Source organism: Mustela erminea, chromosome 17, assembly GCF_009829155.1.
Source record: "Mustela erminea isolate mMusErm1 chromosome 17, mMusErm1.Pri, whole genome shotgun sequence".
In the NCBI taxonomy this organism is placed as follows: domain Eukaryota; kingdom Metazoa; phylum Chordata; class Mammalia; order Carnivora; family Mustelidae; genus Mustela; species Mustela erminea.
The window spans coordinates 52,034,479-52,053,069 of record NC_045630.1 but is presented as its reverse complement, the minus strand read 5'-3'; the positions used below and the strand labels follow the sequence as shown (position 1 = coordinate 52,053,069).

The 18,591-nt window shown below is 33.7% G+C and overlaps 1 pseudogene; it reads right to left on the bottom strand.

Annotated features, from left to right (window-relative positions):
* Window positions 1-2,313, bottom strand: part of LOC116575939 — a 46,238-nt pseudogene extending 43,925 nt beyond the window's left edge.
* Window positions 2,314-18,591: the final 16,278 nt, after the last annotated feature.

The following is an 18,591-nucleotide window of genomic DNA, read 5'->3' as shown; positions in this document are numbered from 1 at the left end:
TTTCAGAAATACAATTTAATTATTTAGTATATAATATGATTGCATGAATTTTGAAGTTTTATTGAAATATTTTCTGTGGCAATTTATAATCTCATCATTTTATTGATGAAAACAGTGAAATAGATATTTAGCATATCTATATGTATATATATTTAGATATACATATCTAGATATGTATAGATATAAATAGATATAAATAGATATTAAGCATATCTATATGTATATAGATATACATATCTACATGAGTACATATGCTTTCATTGTTAATTAATTATAACTTAAAATTCAGCAAGTATTAGGAACTACTATCATTAGGAGCACAGGTATGTAATTAATAGTTTATACCCAAATGTCCTCTGCCTTACTGAAATATTGAGGTCAATCTATGTGCTACAGATCAGATTGAGTAGAAGTGGTTATAATTTCATCTGTGCATCTCATTAGGAATATAATCTCACAAAACATAATGATGCTTTCTATTTATACTTCCCAACATGTGAGATAGTCACAATCAAATGACAAAACTAAAACAATTTAGTAACAACTTTGCTGTCCTTTATTCAAGGGAACACAATCCATAGGATGCAGGAGTATAGCACCTCGCAGTCAGTGGAGCACTCCCCAACCAAGGATTTGGGGCAAGAGGAAGTTACACAGAATGTCAAGAAGATAATGCAGAAACAGGGTATGATTGGATAGGAAGTTGGGGTTTTCCTTCATAAAACTGGCAGCTCCAGTTGTCTAACTAAAGCTAAGTAGGAGGATTATGATTGGGTTCAAGTTTCCTTGACAATGAGGTGTTTCCTGTATGTGTAGACTGATTTAGTTGGCTTATAGAGTCTTAGCTCCATTAACTTCCTATGGATTTGATAGGTCTAGTTAATATTTAGGACTGACTTGGCTCTTGGCAACTTTTGGTCATGAAACCAGAAACCAGTTCAGGGCTGTATTTCACAATTCATCATACACTTTCTTTGGAGATGGGAAATAAACTTCTCCAAGGTTTTTACCTAACATTACCTAAACGTTTTAAACTATCTTTAGATGCACTTATTACAATGTGTAAAATTTAGTAGCTGAGCTAAAAACTCTATTTATTACTAATTTGAAAAAATCCTCTACAGTCCCAATTGACAACATTGATCTAATTTATGTTATTGCATTGGCTTAGAAATAGCCAATTGGTATCTTGCTCTAAAAGTTCCATAAATCAGGGGCACCCGGGTGGCTTAGTGGATTAAAGCCTCTGCCTTCAGCTCAGGTCATGATCTCAGGGTCCTGGGATTGAACCCCACATCAGGCTCTCTGCTCAGCAGGGAGCCTGCTTCCCTTCCTCTCTCTCTGCCTGCCTTTCTGTCAACTAGTGATCTCTCTCTGTCAAATAAATAAATAAAATCTTAAAAAAAATTTAAATTTAAATGTTCCATAAGTCAAATTTTCATGGTTTCTTTCTTTCTTTCTTTCTTTTTTTTTAACTCAGTTCATCTTCATAGATTTACAGATAAATCTGTAAAAGACATTTCCATTTTTAGGATTCACAAGAAGTTTTGGAATATAGTGTTAAGAGTAGACCACTTTATATTATCTTGTATAATCAAACAGATTCAAAGCATTTTCAATCTTAAAACTCACATATATTTTGTGGTAAAAAATGTTTTTAATTTCAAAAGAAGAAAAAAGGTAGAAAAAAAAAGAAATTTAAAAAATCATAGACTGAATAATGTAGTGACCACTTTTGAATATGTATATAAATACTTGGGTCTACCAAAAGTATTTCTTTTGTAGCCCCAATATAAAGTTTTGATATTTCATTTTTGGTTTATATATAAATTTTATTGTTAAGTGTTTGATTATCTGTTTTTCATTGGCTTGGTTAATGTATGTGTGACATAATATTGCTCAACCATGAGCAGGGAAATTTTTCTATGAGTTAACTGAATTCAACAACCCCAAAGTATAAAGATTAGTGAATCCAGATGTAATGGGCATGATTAAATAGTATTAAAAATGACCACAACTGGGCTGCCTGGGTAGCTCATTCGGGTAAGTGTCTGCCTTTGGTTCAGGTCATGATCCTGGGGTCCTAGGACCAAGGCCCAGATCAGGTTCTCTGCTCAGTGGAGTCTGCTTCCCCTGCCTCTCTACCGCCTGCTCATGGCCTCTTTCTTTCTCTCTCTTTCTCTCGTGCTTTCCTTCCTCTCATGTTCCCTCTCAAACAAATAAATAAAATCTTAAAAAAAAAAAAAACCCTACAATTTACACATGCAAAAGGGTTTGTTGTTTGATCCCTTGAAAAGATTTACCTTGACGCATGGTTTTCAAACTTTTTGATTTTGACTCAAAATAAGAAAAATATATGACATGTGCACACACACACAACTGAACAAAAAACTTACCAACCAATTTTAATCCAAGTTAAGATGAGCCGTTCTCTAGACAATGAGAATGGTTTCTTTGCATAGCTCATACTTTGGCTATGAAGGGAAGTCAAAGAAAAAAATTAAAATGTGGTCTAAAAATGGGGCTCCTTTATGTGACTTTCTTCCCTCCCTATTTCCTTCCTTCCTTCCTTCCTTCCTTTCTTCTTCTATTCTTAGCAGATTGTATTATTTACTCTCAGCTCTAAATTCCACCTTTGTTGCTACACTGCAAAAAATGGATCTGGGTCCTTAAATATCTTTCCTTTGTCAGCTGGCATGGTGTTAAATTTTGTCTATAGAGCATAAGCTAGAGACAGCACAAGGAGAAAGGGCCACTTTCTGATTCCAGTGTGCTCCCGGGCAGGCGCCTGCAGCATGCACAGGTTGTCTGGCCTCCTGCTCTGCAGACACTGGTCCATCCCAATGCTGAGCTCCTTCAGCTTTCTCCAGATCCGGTTCATGCCATATGGGTAGTTCTTCCAAAGTCTGGACCCTGAAGATGCACAGTGGGCAGAAGTAGCCTGTGGCCGCAGCTTTCTCTGGCACTTGCTTCTGTGCTGTTGCAGAATGCCACAGGTGAGGCACCTCTAGGACACCCTAGAGGGCAGATTTCAGGAAGTTGCAGGGCATCTTTCTCAAAACTTCTGCCATTGTGACACCACAGTGACTTCTCTGCTATTCTGTGATCCAAGACTGTGCCTTCTCCAGGAAGATTTGGATCACTGCCTGGACACGGCCTTTTTTTTTCAGTGTTTTATCTCAGCCCTAGTATCTATTTCTACAGCCTTTAGATTTTCTTTCTTACTATTCAGTTTCTCGTTACTCAAATCCCCTGTTACAATAGTAATTCTTCATATTAAACCTTTTTTTGTTAAAATTACTGTGTGGTTTCTCTCTTCTAATTGGACTAAAACAGATATATTTATTTCTTTCCTTCCTTCCTTCATTTACTTACACATATTCTGTCCTCTGAAGATAATTTAAGAATTAACTATTTCTACAAGATGCCTTACTTTACATAATCTATATGTATATGCCTAATATAAATATGTGTTATATATAAAATTATATAACTATATAAAGAAATAATTGTGTATATATATAAATTCATACATACTAATTTATTTATAGCCTCTTACTAAGAAAGATACTAGTAAGCAATCTAATATTCAAATTAGTCCAAACTGAATATTTGGAAGGGGTTCAGAAGGGTGGAAGAGTAGGGGAAAACTAGAAATGAAGTAGCATATCCTGAGAGTTGAAAATAAGAAGGTAAGTGAAAAGAGTAGTTACTAACAGGAGGAGGAGAACATACTTAAAATTCTGTAGTTATGAAACAGAGTAGGGGAATACCAAGTAATTAAATATAAATGAAACAAAGAGCTCAATAAAAAGTAAAAATAACCCATAATTGAACTCCATATTAATAATTTTTGACATTCCTCTTTATGAGACATGAAATATTTTACAAATATTATTTTCTTCTCTCAATGAAAATTCACGGAAACTTCCCAAATCACTGGAAATAAAGTAAGGAAAGCTTTCCTACAATTACACAATACAGAAAGAATCAATGTTAATATTTTAGAGTATTTATAACTAGGGTGTTTCCAAGGCATGAAATATATATACTTACTGAATAGATCAATGAATAGGTTGACACATTGAGAGATATACTAACAAAATTAAGAACATATGTATATTGTTTTTGTAAATTTGTTCTGAGACACATATTATACTGGCTGCTAAATATTTATGTTTTAAATAAATTTTTCAGATACATGGCTTACTTACAGCAAATTGCACAAGTTAAGAGTTTACAGATTAGTAAATGCACCAAAGGAAACACACACCCAAATATACATCACAGAAAAAGACAAAACAAACAACTGAATACTACCAGCACCCCAGAAATCCGACCCATGTTCATTTATGCTCTACCCCCAACAATGCCGCTGAACACAACCTCTGTGAAGTTGAGCAAATCTCTAAGCCCTGTCTTTCCACTTATCACTCCCTCTTCCATGCTATTTTCTTGGAAAAACTGAAAGGTAGGTGGAAACTGCTGGATCTAGTATCATTCTTGTGTTTCTCATTCTCCTGTCATTCAGGGCCTGGCCCATTTCTTCTCATCTTCCCAGAATCTCTCTGCTTAATCAGATCTTCTTATACACAGATTAGACATCTGCCCTCAGGAAAGGAGGGTGTTACACTCCCCACTCACCTCACGATGGCTCAGTTCTCTGTGGAATTTAGTTCATCAGGTCTTTCTTGTTGTCGCTGTATTAGTTTGCTAGAATACCATAATAAAATACCAGAGACTGAGTGACTAAACAACAGACCATTATTTTCTCACAATTCTGGAAATAAGATGCTAGCAAAGCTGACTTCTTTTGAAGTCTCTCTCCTTGATTTACAGAGATGGCCCTCTTCTCTTTGTGTCTTCATATGGTTATTCCCATGTGTATGTGTCTGTCCTAATCTACTCTTCTTATACGAAAATCGGTCATAATGGATTTTTATGTTTTCTCCATTTTTTTCTAGTTGTTCTCAGGAGATAGAATATAAACTATTCTGCCATACCCACACCTCGATTCTCTAGGAATATAATTATTTAAAAAATCATTTGTAAATAGATGCTAAATGAGCTCTATGTTTAGAAATGAACAATTGACAATATCCTGGATATTCTAAACCTAATTAAAATTGCATAAATTTTTACAATAAAAATATGAAAAGCCAGACACAAAAAGTGTTAAGTATAACACTTTAAGTGTTCAGTATTTATAAAAAATACTAAAATGCTTATAAATTAAGTGATAATATTACATCTTTGGATACATAATATGCTCATAGTTGAACAAAAATAATTTTTAAACTATTTTGAATATACTGGTATATATACAAGTCTATAGTTCAAGTGACTAGGTGTCTATGCAATTAACAACTGAAACTTGCTTCATTTTAAATTTTTGGTTTAAGAAACAGACTTTATTTCCATGTCTCTGAAAATTGTTGCCATATTGTATGTTAATAAAATTTTATAAGTATAATATTAATATAAAACAACACAATGGTAGCCTTGTTTTGTAGTTCCTCATTTTGGCAGGTATGCGATAAAGTTCTCAAAAGCTTCTCACTGTGGGGCACCTGGGTGGCTCAGTGGGTTGAAGCCTCTGCCTTCAACTCAGGTCATGATCCCAGGGTCCTGGGATCAAGCCCCACATCGGACTCTCTGCTCGGCGGGGAACCTGCTTCCTCCTCTGTCTCTCTGTCTCTGCCTGCCTCTCTGTCTACTTGTGATCTCTGTCAAATAAATAAATGAAATCTTAAAAAAAAAAAAAAAGCTTCTCACCGTGTGAGTATACACACATAAACAGTTCTCACACATACCATGACAAAACGTCTTCAGTGTAATAAGCATCCTTATATAATTAGATGACATTTATGCTTTTCTGTCCTTTTTTCATTTATAATGGAAGATGACACATATAATTTAGATTTTTTAGACATATCATCATATAGGTTCTTAGCCGTATCTTTGCAAACTAAGTAAAATTATTTCCAGCCCGATTCTTTCTGAAAATGTTTGGTTTGGTTCAGAACATTTATTTTATATTTTACTCAAAAGACTTATTTTTAAATCCATCATCAGTAAAATGATGGGCTCCAAGCAATTTTAATACTTTATATATCACTATATTTCATAATGTTATGTTTTCATTAATTAACATTTAAAACACTCCTAGATGTTATGTTTATTTTCAGTTTATTATACTTTCTACCATTTCTTGTTTTCATAAACTTGTTATGGTTCTTATAAAGGTATTACAATATTGCACATAGGTTAACTTATTTGGGGAAGAAACCCACACACAAAAGAGGATATAAGTTTCCTATTTAATAAAGAATATGAAAGGAAAGTCAATTGAGGAGAAATGTAAACAGAGAAGGAATAGGTGCTGCATAGCACCTCTAAGACTCCCTGAGCCTCACAAGCCACTCAGTGGGGGATACCTTCAGGAAAATGTGCCAGCAAATATTATGCACGGCGATCTTGCCAGATACAAGCAACTGTATTTTATACTGGAGTTTGGGGCTTACACACATAACAGGAGAAACTTAAACCCACAATTTGCTTTTAGTTCTTCCATAAAAAAAAAAAAAGGGAAATATGGCTTCTCTATTTATTGAGCCAAAATCAGTGGCAACAAAGCCACAATATCAATATGGGGAGGTGGGGGCAGGAAGCAGAATCAGAATCAAACGGCAGGCATCCCTGCCATTCCCCTGCCTCCACCTTAACAGTGCTAAAAAAAAAAAAAAAAAAAAAAATCACATTTCCCTACAGGTTTGAGTCCTATTGAAATCCCAGGCACATGCCTTTTTTTTTCCTTTTTTCTTTCTTGCCACAGTTACATATTTTTCTTATTAAACACATGGGAATACATTGCCTTTCCACAGGAAAATATACCCTTACGTTTTTCTTGAAAAAGTCAAGTCCCTGTCTCAATTTCATGTTCTCACTTTTGATAAAGACATGGGTATAGTGAAATATTTGTCTAATATCAAGGAAAACAAGAGCAAGCCCCATGATAGATGGAAGCCATACCAGTCAAACTCTAATCACTGGAGAGAAACCACACAGTAATTTGAAAAGGGGAAGTTTAATAAAAGGGGTTATTAACTATAGCATGGGATTGGAGGAACACAGGGTTGGCTCGTAAGGAAGGAAGGCTGTCAGCATTCCTATATAACAGCAACAGAATCCTATGTCAACAGCCGTCGTGCAGGGCAGAGCTATAGGACCCCAGCAGGGGCTGTTGGAGAGGGCAAGGCAGTGGAGTGCTGGAAGGCAGAGAACCTCATGGAAATCTGCCTTCTCAAGTGCTGGGCGGTGTCTCACTGCAGGCACTTAGTGACGTAACAGCCAGAGACACATTGAGGAGGAGGTGGTACCAAGGGAACTTCTTGGTCAGTGGGTTCTCCCAGCCAGGATGAGCTACACAGCATCAGCCAGGTGCTGAGAAGGCAGGTGCAGGTGTTTTTACCGGCAGGTGCTAGCGTGGGGAACACACCGGGACCTGGAAACCAAACCTCTTCCTCCTTCAATGTCTCTCCAGTGCCCTCTACTGACAAACCTTCAGTGCCAGCTGGCAAAAGGGGAAAAAAAAAAATTAAAAGGCCCCAGGTCCATTTTTACCCAGCAATCAAAAAGGGTGAACTTGGAACTGAAAGGCAATAAATTGAAACTCAGCACAGAAACTGACACTTTGACTCAGGATCAGGGAGCCAATAAAAAATGATTAAAATAGTGAGTATGCAAGAGCGTGGGCCTAGTAAGGCCAATGCTTTACATTTTTCCTGAGAAAATTGAAAGCTGGACTTTTTTGTGGACAACCTCCCATATTTTAAGTATTGAGTAAATTAAAAATCATATCCAAATAATGTGTTTGATAACAAACAAACAGGCCCAAACAGATTGGGGCCAAATCTGGCTTATTCTGAAAAGTCCAGTTAGAATATTGCTATAATAGTTTGACAGCTTATCTTCCCTCTATTCTCAGCACAGATCGGATTCTGACTTCAGGCTACTGCATTGGTTTAAACGGTATTCCAAGTGTGGTTTAGCCACAACTTAAGATGTGAGTGACATATTATTGGTCACAGAATTTTTTCCTTCTATGCTTCCCTTATAAGCACTCTAACTCTCCTTTAAAAGGACTTACTCTTTGCAAAGACCCCACCAGTCTTTTTTGAAGACACAGTTTAAGATACCGAATTTAATTAATAATGTTCTGGAGGGACGCCTGGGTGGCTCAGTCGGTTAAGTGGCTGCCTTTGCCTCAGGTCGTGATCCCGGGGTCCTGGGATCGAGTCCTACATTGGGCTCCTTGCTCAGCGGGGATCCTGTTTCTCTCTGCCTCTACCTGTCTCTCTGCCTACTTCTGCTCTCTCTGACAAAAAGAAAATAAGTAAAATCTTTAAAAAATTAAAAAATAAAAATAATAATTAAAAAAAAATAGTGTTCTGGGGCTGCAGGTTTGTTTGTGGTTTAAACATTTGACCAGCATGTATCAACTGTATTTTCTAAAATAACTACAATATAATGGCAGTAATAGCTATAGTTTAAATACCATTACAATCACTTTCTTACACATTTTGAAATTTTGTTCTCGTTTTATGTATACACATCTATCTGCTTTGCTTTTTCACATTTTTTCAATGTTTTAATTGTTCAAGGTATTAATATCTGAGTTGCATTTTTACATATACAATGCAAAAAATAATGACTGAGATTGTAAAAAAAGGGAAACAGAAAATAATTTAATTAATATACATATGTTAATACTATTTAGTTTGTCACATAGGACAAGTTTTTATGACTGATTAAGATACCCCTATCCTGCCCTCTCCTAGAACCCAGTGTATTTCACTGTCTTAAAATTTTACACCCCACACTGTATTTTTTGTCTTATTTCTCTTATGTGAGCAAGATGGTAAACTTCTAATAAGCAAGAAAAGCAGTTTTATTTTTACTTTCAAATATCTGGCCATTGTAGATAAATATTGAACAATTCACAATTAATGATTGAATGATGGATAAATTCCTTTCAACTTGTGTTTTTCCATACCCACTTTTAATAATCATTTTTAATGAAAACAAGAAGAAAAATAAAAGCCAAGATAGTGAAAGGAATTTAAATAATTATAGTTTTAATGCCATTCGAACTCCGTATCTAAGAGCCCATCTTCATTATTTTTAAAATATTTCTAATTTATGTTTTTTCACCAAGTAATGGCTTAATTTTGCAAAAAGTAAAATCAGGAAGTCTGAAAAACTATTTCAAAACAAAATTTGAAATACACTTTTGAATGATAGATCTTGCCCTTGTGGGGGAGAAGAAGCTAGAGAAAACAAAACAAAACAAAAAACCTTGCCTATATTGAAAATTATTAATTTTGCCAATGTAATTTAGACTGGACATTTAAGCATAAATTAGTAACTAAGCATTGTGTTTTAAACAATTCTTCCTAGGTCTGCCAATCCTGGTCGCGCATTCTCAATCCCGGACATACCCACTTTCAACAATTTTGCTCTGTTTATTCATACATTTATTTCCATGTTTGTAGTTTTTTTTTTTTTTTTTTTTATAACTTTTAACAAATATGTGCCAATTTCCTATAATTAACTTTGGGGTTTTTTTTGTTTTTTTTGTTTTTTTTTTTTTTTTTAAAGATTTCATTTATTTGTCCGAGACAGAGGGAGAGAGAGCGAGCAAGCACAGGCAGACAGAGAGGCAGGCAGAAGCAGAGGGAGAAGCAGGCTCCCTGCCGAGCAAGGAGCCCAATGTGGGACTCGATCCCAGGACGCTGGGATCATGACCTGAGCCGAAGGCAGCTGCTCAACCAACTGAGCCACCCAGGCGTCCCTCCTATAATTAACTTTGAAGGCCTATCTGTCTTACTCTCTTCCCTAATAGATCGCGGTAAAAATACGTATTAAACAGAATTAGATTATTTTTCTTAATATTTTAACTATTTATGTTAGCATTTTATCCCAGCTTTATTTTATTCTATAATTTCTAAACCACAGTTTTGATAACTACAGTTTCGAATCTTCTAATCATTTTAAATCTTTCCTGGGATTTGTATATGACTCAATTATCGCAATTCCTTTGCCATTAGACGTGCTTTGCTGCTTCTTTTTTTTTTCCCCCTTTTCAACCATATAGCTGCTTATTGTCAAATGTGCTTTAGTTATTTTTCACAGTTGTTGGTGACTTCAGTCTTTCATACAACAAATATTCTATTTGTTTCTTAGACTGCACAGATGATGTAACACTACACCAGTTGAAAAATTGTACCTAATGGCCCTGTAGACAATCTTGCATTCTCCCCCACTTGTGATAGCATAAATTAAAATTGAAAAGAATTTAAGCCTTTGTTGTATTTCCTAAAAAATAAAAATGAGGTAATATTAATGCTTATAAAAATGAGAAAAATATGTAAAATAAATTTCCATCAAGCATTCTGGTCATTAACTATGTAGCTGTAAAGACTTTCAAGTTTTTCTGACAATAGCTAAAACTCAGTTCTAGATTTTACAGATGGCTATTTCAAAAGAGCATCAGAAATTTCTCTCAGAAAGAAAATATGTCTCATCCAGAGAATTGCAGTAATAATTTCAATACAGCATTGTACCAAATTAAAATAACATCCTGGCATATATAGAGTGTATGTACAATATATAGCAATTTAAATTATATTAAATAATTTTTGGTAGTCACATTTGTGTACCATGAGCCTGTTTTTCTTAATCCTCAAGAAATACATAACATTTTATTTCAGTAGAAAGACAAAAATTACATCACCTCGTCCATCACTCTTTCTTATAAATGTCTGTACCTATTTACTGAAGTTAGAAATAAAAGATTTTTTCCAGGGACGCCTGGGTGGCTCAGCAGGTTAAGCTGCTGCCTTTGGCTCAGGTCATGATCCCAGGATCCTGGGATTGAGTCCTGCATCAGGCTCCTTGCTCAGCAGGGAGCCTGCCTCTCTCTCCGCCTCTGCCTGCCTCTCTGCCTGCTTGCAAGCTTTCTCTCTCTCTCTTTCTGACAAATAAATAAATAAAATCTTTAAAAAAAAAAAAAAAAGATTTTTTCCAAGAGATAACTTACTGTACAATGTATTAATCTGTAAGGCATTCTAAAAAGCTTATTTCCAATGAAGCTTATTTTTTACCAAAAAAAGCCTAAAATATTGATGTCACAGGCATATTTTACAAATATATATTACAAGGGTTTTTTAAACTATATTTCTAAGTCATAGAAATTGTATCAAATGTAGTAGCAAGTGTGTTGGATATACCTAGAAAAAGTCTGGAAAAGTCAAGGATTTTCAAAACTAGTAATGATAATGCATTTTAATAAGGAAGTCTAAGATCTATACACTTTATTAAATTTAGAAGAGATTGAAAGAATAAAAGAAAACTGCATTATTCTGACTTTACCAAATAGCTTAATATCTCTTAGTTGTGTATATTTGTTAGGCCTAGTAGATGACTTCTTTAAGAGAAAATCCCCATTTTGCATTCTAGATCTTATAATTTTTGAAACTTGGGTTAGATTCATCGAGATTCATCTTGTGAATTTTGCTGGCAGGAGCATAAATTATTTTTGATGTTTATGTAGTGTTAACTAAAAATAACCCTCAGTAATAAATTTAAAGGAAATTCTTTAAGTCCACCTAAATCATGAACCTGCCTCCAAAGAAAAAACAAATATGGATTCTTTTAGTCTAAAGGGTATATTATTGAGCATGTATCTCACATCCAATACACAAATTTAATTTTGGCTGAATTTTTTATGCAAGGCTATTTGCCAATACTGCTTACATAAATCCATAGATAAGATGATTTTAGCAATTCCCAAAGCTACTAATGGTGTGTCAATTCTGGGCATAGGATAATAAGTGTCAGGGTTGGTTGCAAAATGTAATTATGTATCATCCAACCAGAAGCTAATTATACCATCCAGTTTGAAAACAATGACTACTTGAGATCCCTAGAGCCTATAGACAGCCTAATAATTCTTAGTTTAACATCGTCTCAATCTAATTTCTAATGTCACCTAACAACTCTGGCTAGGTTTTCAATATGCCAATATATATTTTTTTTATTACAGATTTTGTATTACAGATTTTGTATTACAGATAAATCACATCCTGGTTTGCATTTGGGTGTATCTCCACATGACTGTCCCTTCTTTACCAATGTTCTAAGACTTGATATTTCAGTAGATCAGTTGCTATAAACAATAGTCAAACAGAGGTGGAAAGGTTCATATTGTGCTCTAGCAGGATATTTACTAGACTGAAGAACAGTCTGTGGATTTCATAAGGAGAATTATTTCTTAGCAATAATAAAACCTATAGTTGAGAAAACATTTTGGTCCAAAGGACCAATTCAAGTGTTTTTACTACAAAATTCTAATCAAGACACTAGAATAAAGAATGAAAATGTATAAATCTCTCTAGAACTGCAATTTCCGTATTTGCCCCAAATTGGGAGCAGGTGTTTTACCCTTCTGCTACTTGTTTTTTTTCTTTTTTTTTAATTCTCCCATCTGTTCATTCTGGAAAACTAAAATATTTCAGCCATATCTAACATGCCACAGGTCACATTTTGTGATTGCAGGTGAAACACTCCCTATGGTGATATCAACACTCTTCTGCTGCCCAGTGCCAATCCTTATTCTCATCACATTTCAGAAAATCATGTGCTCCTCCTTTAATCCGCTTGAATCTCCGAAGGCTGCCAAAGCTAGAAGGACTGAAGCACCTGGAAGGAAATTTAAGATCAATGGAAATGTATCTATTTAGAAGCTGTATGTTTGTACAGTATAAAGAAACACTATTTACCATGTCAGTATATTTATAACATTCAACTATAATCACAATGTTTACAAAAATTTGAGTAAAAGTTGAAAAAATATAAAATAGAAAAGTTTTATCTTTAAAATTTTGTAAGCTCTATCCATAAATATATATATATGTGTGTGTGTGGGTGTGTGTATGTACATATATATACATATATTCATCAGGAACAGCAAATCAAGAACTATTTAGTAATATATTGATTTTTATAAACATATTTTACTTCTTTTATTATTTCAGATAATATAAATATTTTGCTTGATCTTCAGATATTTTCATTAGATAGCTTATTATATATTGAATAGGCATTTTATAATAAAATGTATATAAGTATCATAGACATAAGTTTAAATAATATCTGAGCTAATTGTTTCTTTTGTTTGGATTTATTCAGGAACTTATTGGTATATGCTTAAGAGACAGCAGTATGAAACTGAGCCTATCTTTTTAAACACCAAAAATGTGGGAAAGGGTAGGAATTCAGGAATCTGAAGTAGGGAAAAGGGAAAACAGGTGACAAAAGCAAGAAGGACTTTCGGATGCCTTTTCAAAAGGGTCTCAGGCTTGATTTAAACTAAATCTAATCTGGAAAAAAAAAAAGGGTAAATAAATTTTTGCCCCAAGTGCATTTTGATGTAGCTCTGACTGAAAACTGGCTCTTTGGGCCCTATCCTAAACCCGAAAGGCTTTTCGACTATTAAAAAACATGACTGGAACAAGAGATAAAACATGGGTGTTTGGGCGCCTGGGTGGCTCAGTGGGTTAAGCCGCTGCCTTCGGCTCAGGTCATGATCTCAGGGTCCTGGGATCGAGTCCCGCATCGGGCTCTCTGCTCAGCAGGGAGCCTGCTTCTCTCTCTCTCTCTCTCTACCTGCCTCTCCATCTACTTGTGATTCCTCTCTGTCAAATAAATAAATAAAACCTTTAAAAAAAAAAAAACATGGGTGTTAAAGATATAGTCAGATTGTGATGTTTCATATTCCATTTTCACTGTCTCCCCACACTATAACTTGGCCACAATAGATGTTCAATTAAAATGTGATGCATGAATTTGTTCCGGTAATATACATAGTTTTTGAAGATTTTATTAAATGTATTAAAGTTTTGTATGGCATAGGAAATACAGTAAAAAATATATATTGTAATAACTTTGCGTAGTGACAGATGGAAACTAGACTTAGCATGAGCATCATTTCATAATATAAAATATCAAATCACTATGATGTACAACTGAAACTAATTGAATATTTTATGTCAATTATACATGAGTAAAAAAAGAAATTATTTTTTGAAAAAACATTTGTAAAGTTCTTTATAACTTTCCACATGTTCTTGGAGATTTTGGAAACTACATTAAATACAATGTTTGTTTTTTATACTTACTCTTACAGTATTTGACTACATGTTCAATTTTTATTCAGTTCTAATAGGTAATAGCAATCAAGGTTGGAACAGCTGTCTTCTGAAATGTGTGTGCATTTTAGTAAGAGACTACAGATTTTTAGGAATAGCATTCATATCTGTAAACTTCTCACTTTTACAAAGAGAATTGCCATGGCATTCCCCTTCAAGATAGTTGTATTTTCTCTTCCAAACACGATTACATTTACTTCTGTGGTTATTCAAATTTATTCTGATTAAATGAGTCTGGATACACTAGAATATAGCGTAACTCAATAGGGTAAAATTCTTCAAGATCTTTGAGAAAATGAGAGAAATAGGTGATAAGCACATCATCATGTAAAATAGAAAAGAATATAAAATCCCACCACACACACATTTCTCTGTTGTTACCAAGTTTATGCATAAGTGCAGAGGATTGCTCTTTGCTTGTCTTGTTTCTATTGCAAAGTACTTCTACAACCCTTACATTGTGAGAATCATGAAACAGATCTATAAGTTAAAATATAAGATATTGTAATTAAGCACTTACTTAAGAGTGAGTGTTTAATCGTGATTCCTCAATTACTGAAGTACAGATTTTCATATGTTCATTCAAAGGCTACTATTTCTTTGGCGATTAGATAACAAAACACATTGTTAGAAACATAATTTTCTGTACAATTTTATCATCTTTTAAAATCCTTTAAATTAAAAAAAAAGTAAAATAAAAGGTTATTAATTCAACTGCCCTCTCTTTCTCAGCAGTTCAAAAAAAAAGACAAAGATGGCTCTGTTTTCTTTTTTCTTTTTTTTTTTTTTTAGCTGAAAGCATTTGAGGGTGGGAAAAATTCCAACAAATGCAGCTGAAATGCTTATTCAGTTGTCAGTTTGATTCTATATCATTTTGTTTGATTTTATAACTGTGTTTATAGATTGTTAGTGTTTGAAAGCACTCTACTTACTAGAAATTTGATAAGTGATTAAAAATTTGGCAAATGTTTTCTCCAAGTGCTGCTAAATAGATTCTATAAACAAAGCCAAACAAAGTGAGGTGCAGCATGAATGATGATTTGCCCTAATGGTTTCACAGTATTTAATGAGTATAGTAAGAGATATGTTTAGGGTATTTTTCCCTCTGTATGAGATTTTGGGAAATATACGAGCATATAGCTGTCTTTCCACAAGAGGGCTTCATGTTTCAAATCAGCATTATCATAGTTTTTTGGCATGATGCCCAGAAAAGTCTATTGCTTGTTAGTTTATTGAATAGAGTTTCTACTGGAATATTTTATAACTCTTCTGGAGGAGAATTTCCAGAGATATATATTTGTACACATTTGTATATTTTGAGAAAATACAGACACACATTCAAATAGTAATTGGACACCCATTTGATTAATTATAATTATCTATGTTTATGCTTACATATTCTGTTATTTAAGAGATTTTTCCCTACATAAAGTTTTTAGATCATTTGTATATATTAGTGAAATAAATGACATAATTAATGCATATAAATATACATATACATATCTTCTCTTATCTATCATCTATCTATAAAGAGATATACTATAAAGAATTGACTTATGCAATTACGGGAACTAAAAAGTTTTATAATCTGCCACCTGTAAGCTGGAGACCCAGGAAACCCAGGAGTATTGTTCCAGCTTGAGTCTCAAGGCCTGAGAACCAAGAGTAGAAGACCATGTCCCAGCTCAGTTAGTGAGGCAGAGAGTGATTTCTCCTATCCTCTACCTTTGCTTTTGCTCAGGCCCTTAACAGATTGGATGAGGCCCACTCACATGGTGTAGGGCAATCTGCTTTATTCAGTCTACTGATTCAAATGAGAATCCTATCCCAAACCCCTTATGTTTATGTGCCCTCAGACTCAGTCAGGTAAACAGATAAAATTAACCATCACAGCACTACAACTTCAGTTCTTATAGACCAAAATGTTTAGAGCCAATTGCTGACTCTAAGGCTTTTTTCTTTATATCATTCACTAATCAATTATTTATTATTCTACATATTACTCACTTGTAAATTATTTATTTTCCCCATGTTACCCGACTCATACTATAGTAGTCAATTATATATTATTTTATTTGACAACGCTATTATAATAAAAATTTATATTCTAGCCTTTTTCTTTATATGCTCTATTCCATATACCATATAATTCTACTAGATGTTACTGTGGCGATGATGATGATATGCTATAACTGGATTCAAATTCGAGTTTTGTGGATTAATGAGTTCGAAATCAATTATGGGAAGAGACATGCTTGTGTAGGAAAACATGGGAAGTGGTTAGGTTAGTCTTTTCCTAATATGTACAGTGAATTAGAGAGTAAGATCAACTAAATGTGTGTTGATGTTAAAAGTAAAGCCACAGAATTTAACATCAGTATGTACAATATGTACATAGGTTTAGCAAAATATTATTGATTATTAGTGAGTACATTTTACTTACCTTTCTAAGCATTTTCTGTATTTCCAAAAGATAAATATGATCACTATGTTTTATTATAATACCATTTATCTATGGATGCACTCTTTCTTATAGAACTTATGTATAAAATGCTAAAATTTGATTTTTAAATGGATGGATTTTCCTTAGCTTTACCCAATGAAAACATATAGTTAATTAAAAGGAAACGATTCTTATGCTAAGAAATATTAATTAAGTCTTTGAAATAGATAATCACATGGTATATGTGAAGGTAGATGTGACTATATTTTAACTTGTCTATATGGAAACTGGGAATCCTCATTTACAAAACGGAGCTGACATCTTAGGATATCATACCATTTTGAAGCCACAGTGATCTCACATCTTTATTATATCAATAACTTTCTGACTGATTGGCTTGCCTTCATATTTATAATCCTCTATCTCTAGTCAAACACACACGACAAAGTATGTCATTATGACAGTCCTCTGCCCTATACCCGCCAATATTTACTTGTCACACTCAGAATAAAAATTCTAACATCTTATGATGCTCCCAGGGACCCATGATTTGGCCCTTCGCTGCCACACTCTTCTTTATGTTTCCTTTGTTCCAACCATAGCTGCTCCTGCTATTCCAGACCAAACATGCCACATTCAACTCTGCTCTATGAACGTCAGATCTGTCCGATCTTTTGCTGGAGATATGCTTCCCTCACTTCATTCTCCTATCACGCCGGCTCCCATATTTCCTTCATGGCTGAGCTAACATGCAACCTACTTAAAAAACATTCTGTGACCACCCTACATTAATATCATTGGCCCACCACCACCACAGGCCTCTCTTTTCTTTTTTTTTTTTTTTAATGACTTTTCTTCAAAAAGAATATTGCCACAAGTATGTTTTTGTTTGCTTATGGTTATCTCCTACTAGAATGTGTCATGTGGACAGACTTTGCCTTGTCAACATTATATCCCAGCCTCTTGAATTATTCTCAGTATATATCAGATTAATATTCTTCTTTAATGAGTTAAAGTCAGTGTCTCCTTTTCAAGATGTAAAAATTTAAATTATAGCATGCATTAGTTATTTTTTAGTAATATACTATAATTGTCCTACTTAAGTTCTTCTTATTGTCTTATTTTTTAATTTTTTTTATTTTTATTGTATCATTTTTAAATTCATCAGTCAACCACCACTGAACTTACTACACTGAGCCCTATGTTGAAAACATTACTGTGATATGAGAAATGAGATAAAAACAAATTCCTTTAAAAAAACAATGCAAATTATTTATTTGGATGCTGAAACATACCAAGAACATGCACAGCTTCTTCACATGGATATCTAAAAGCAGCTGGGTCAGTAAGTCATGAAAGAGACAAAAAAAAGTCATAATATATAAAATATGAACTTGAAAGATAATTTATAGATAATATCTTCTAAGCTGAAAAAATAATTCTTATCAATGGTTTATGCATTCTAAATGAATAACAACTAAAATTATGTCTGAAAACTTGTTTCAGTGTTTTATAAAAGTTGTCATGGTAAAATGTCTCTTTGGACATATGCATAAGTTACATTTGAGCATTAGATTAAAATTTTCCGATGAAAATTTTACTCTATTTTTATTAAGGAGAATTTTAAAAGACCTCTCCTTGAAAATGAATTTGTGTAATAATTTTCAGTACAGAATATTTGAAGTGATTAACAGAATCCTCAACAGGGGAAAAAAAAAGGAAATAAAAATATCTATACCTGAATGTACTACCTAATGATGTGATCAAATATCTGTATGTGTATAGATATATCACTCTAGATATTGGTCACATATCTATAGTATCTGATGCTAATATATGGTTGCAAATAAAGGATCTTTAAAATTATTACAATGTGTA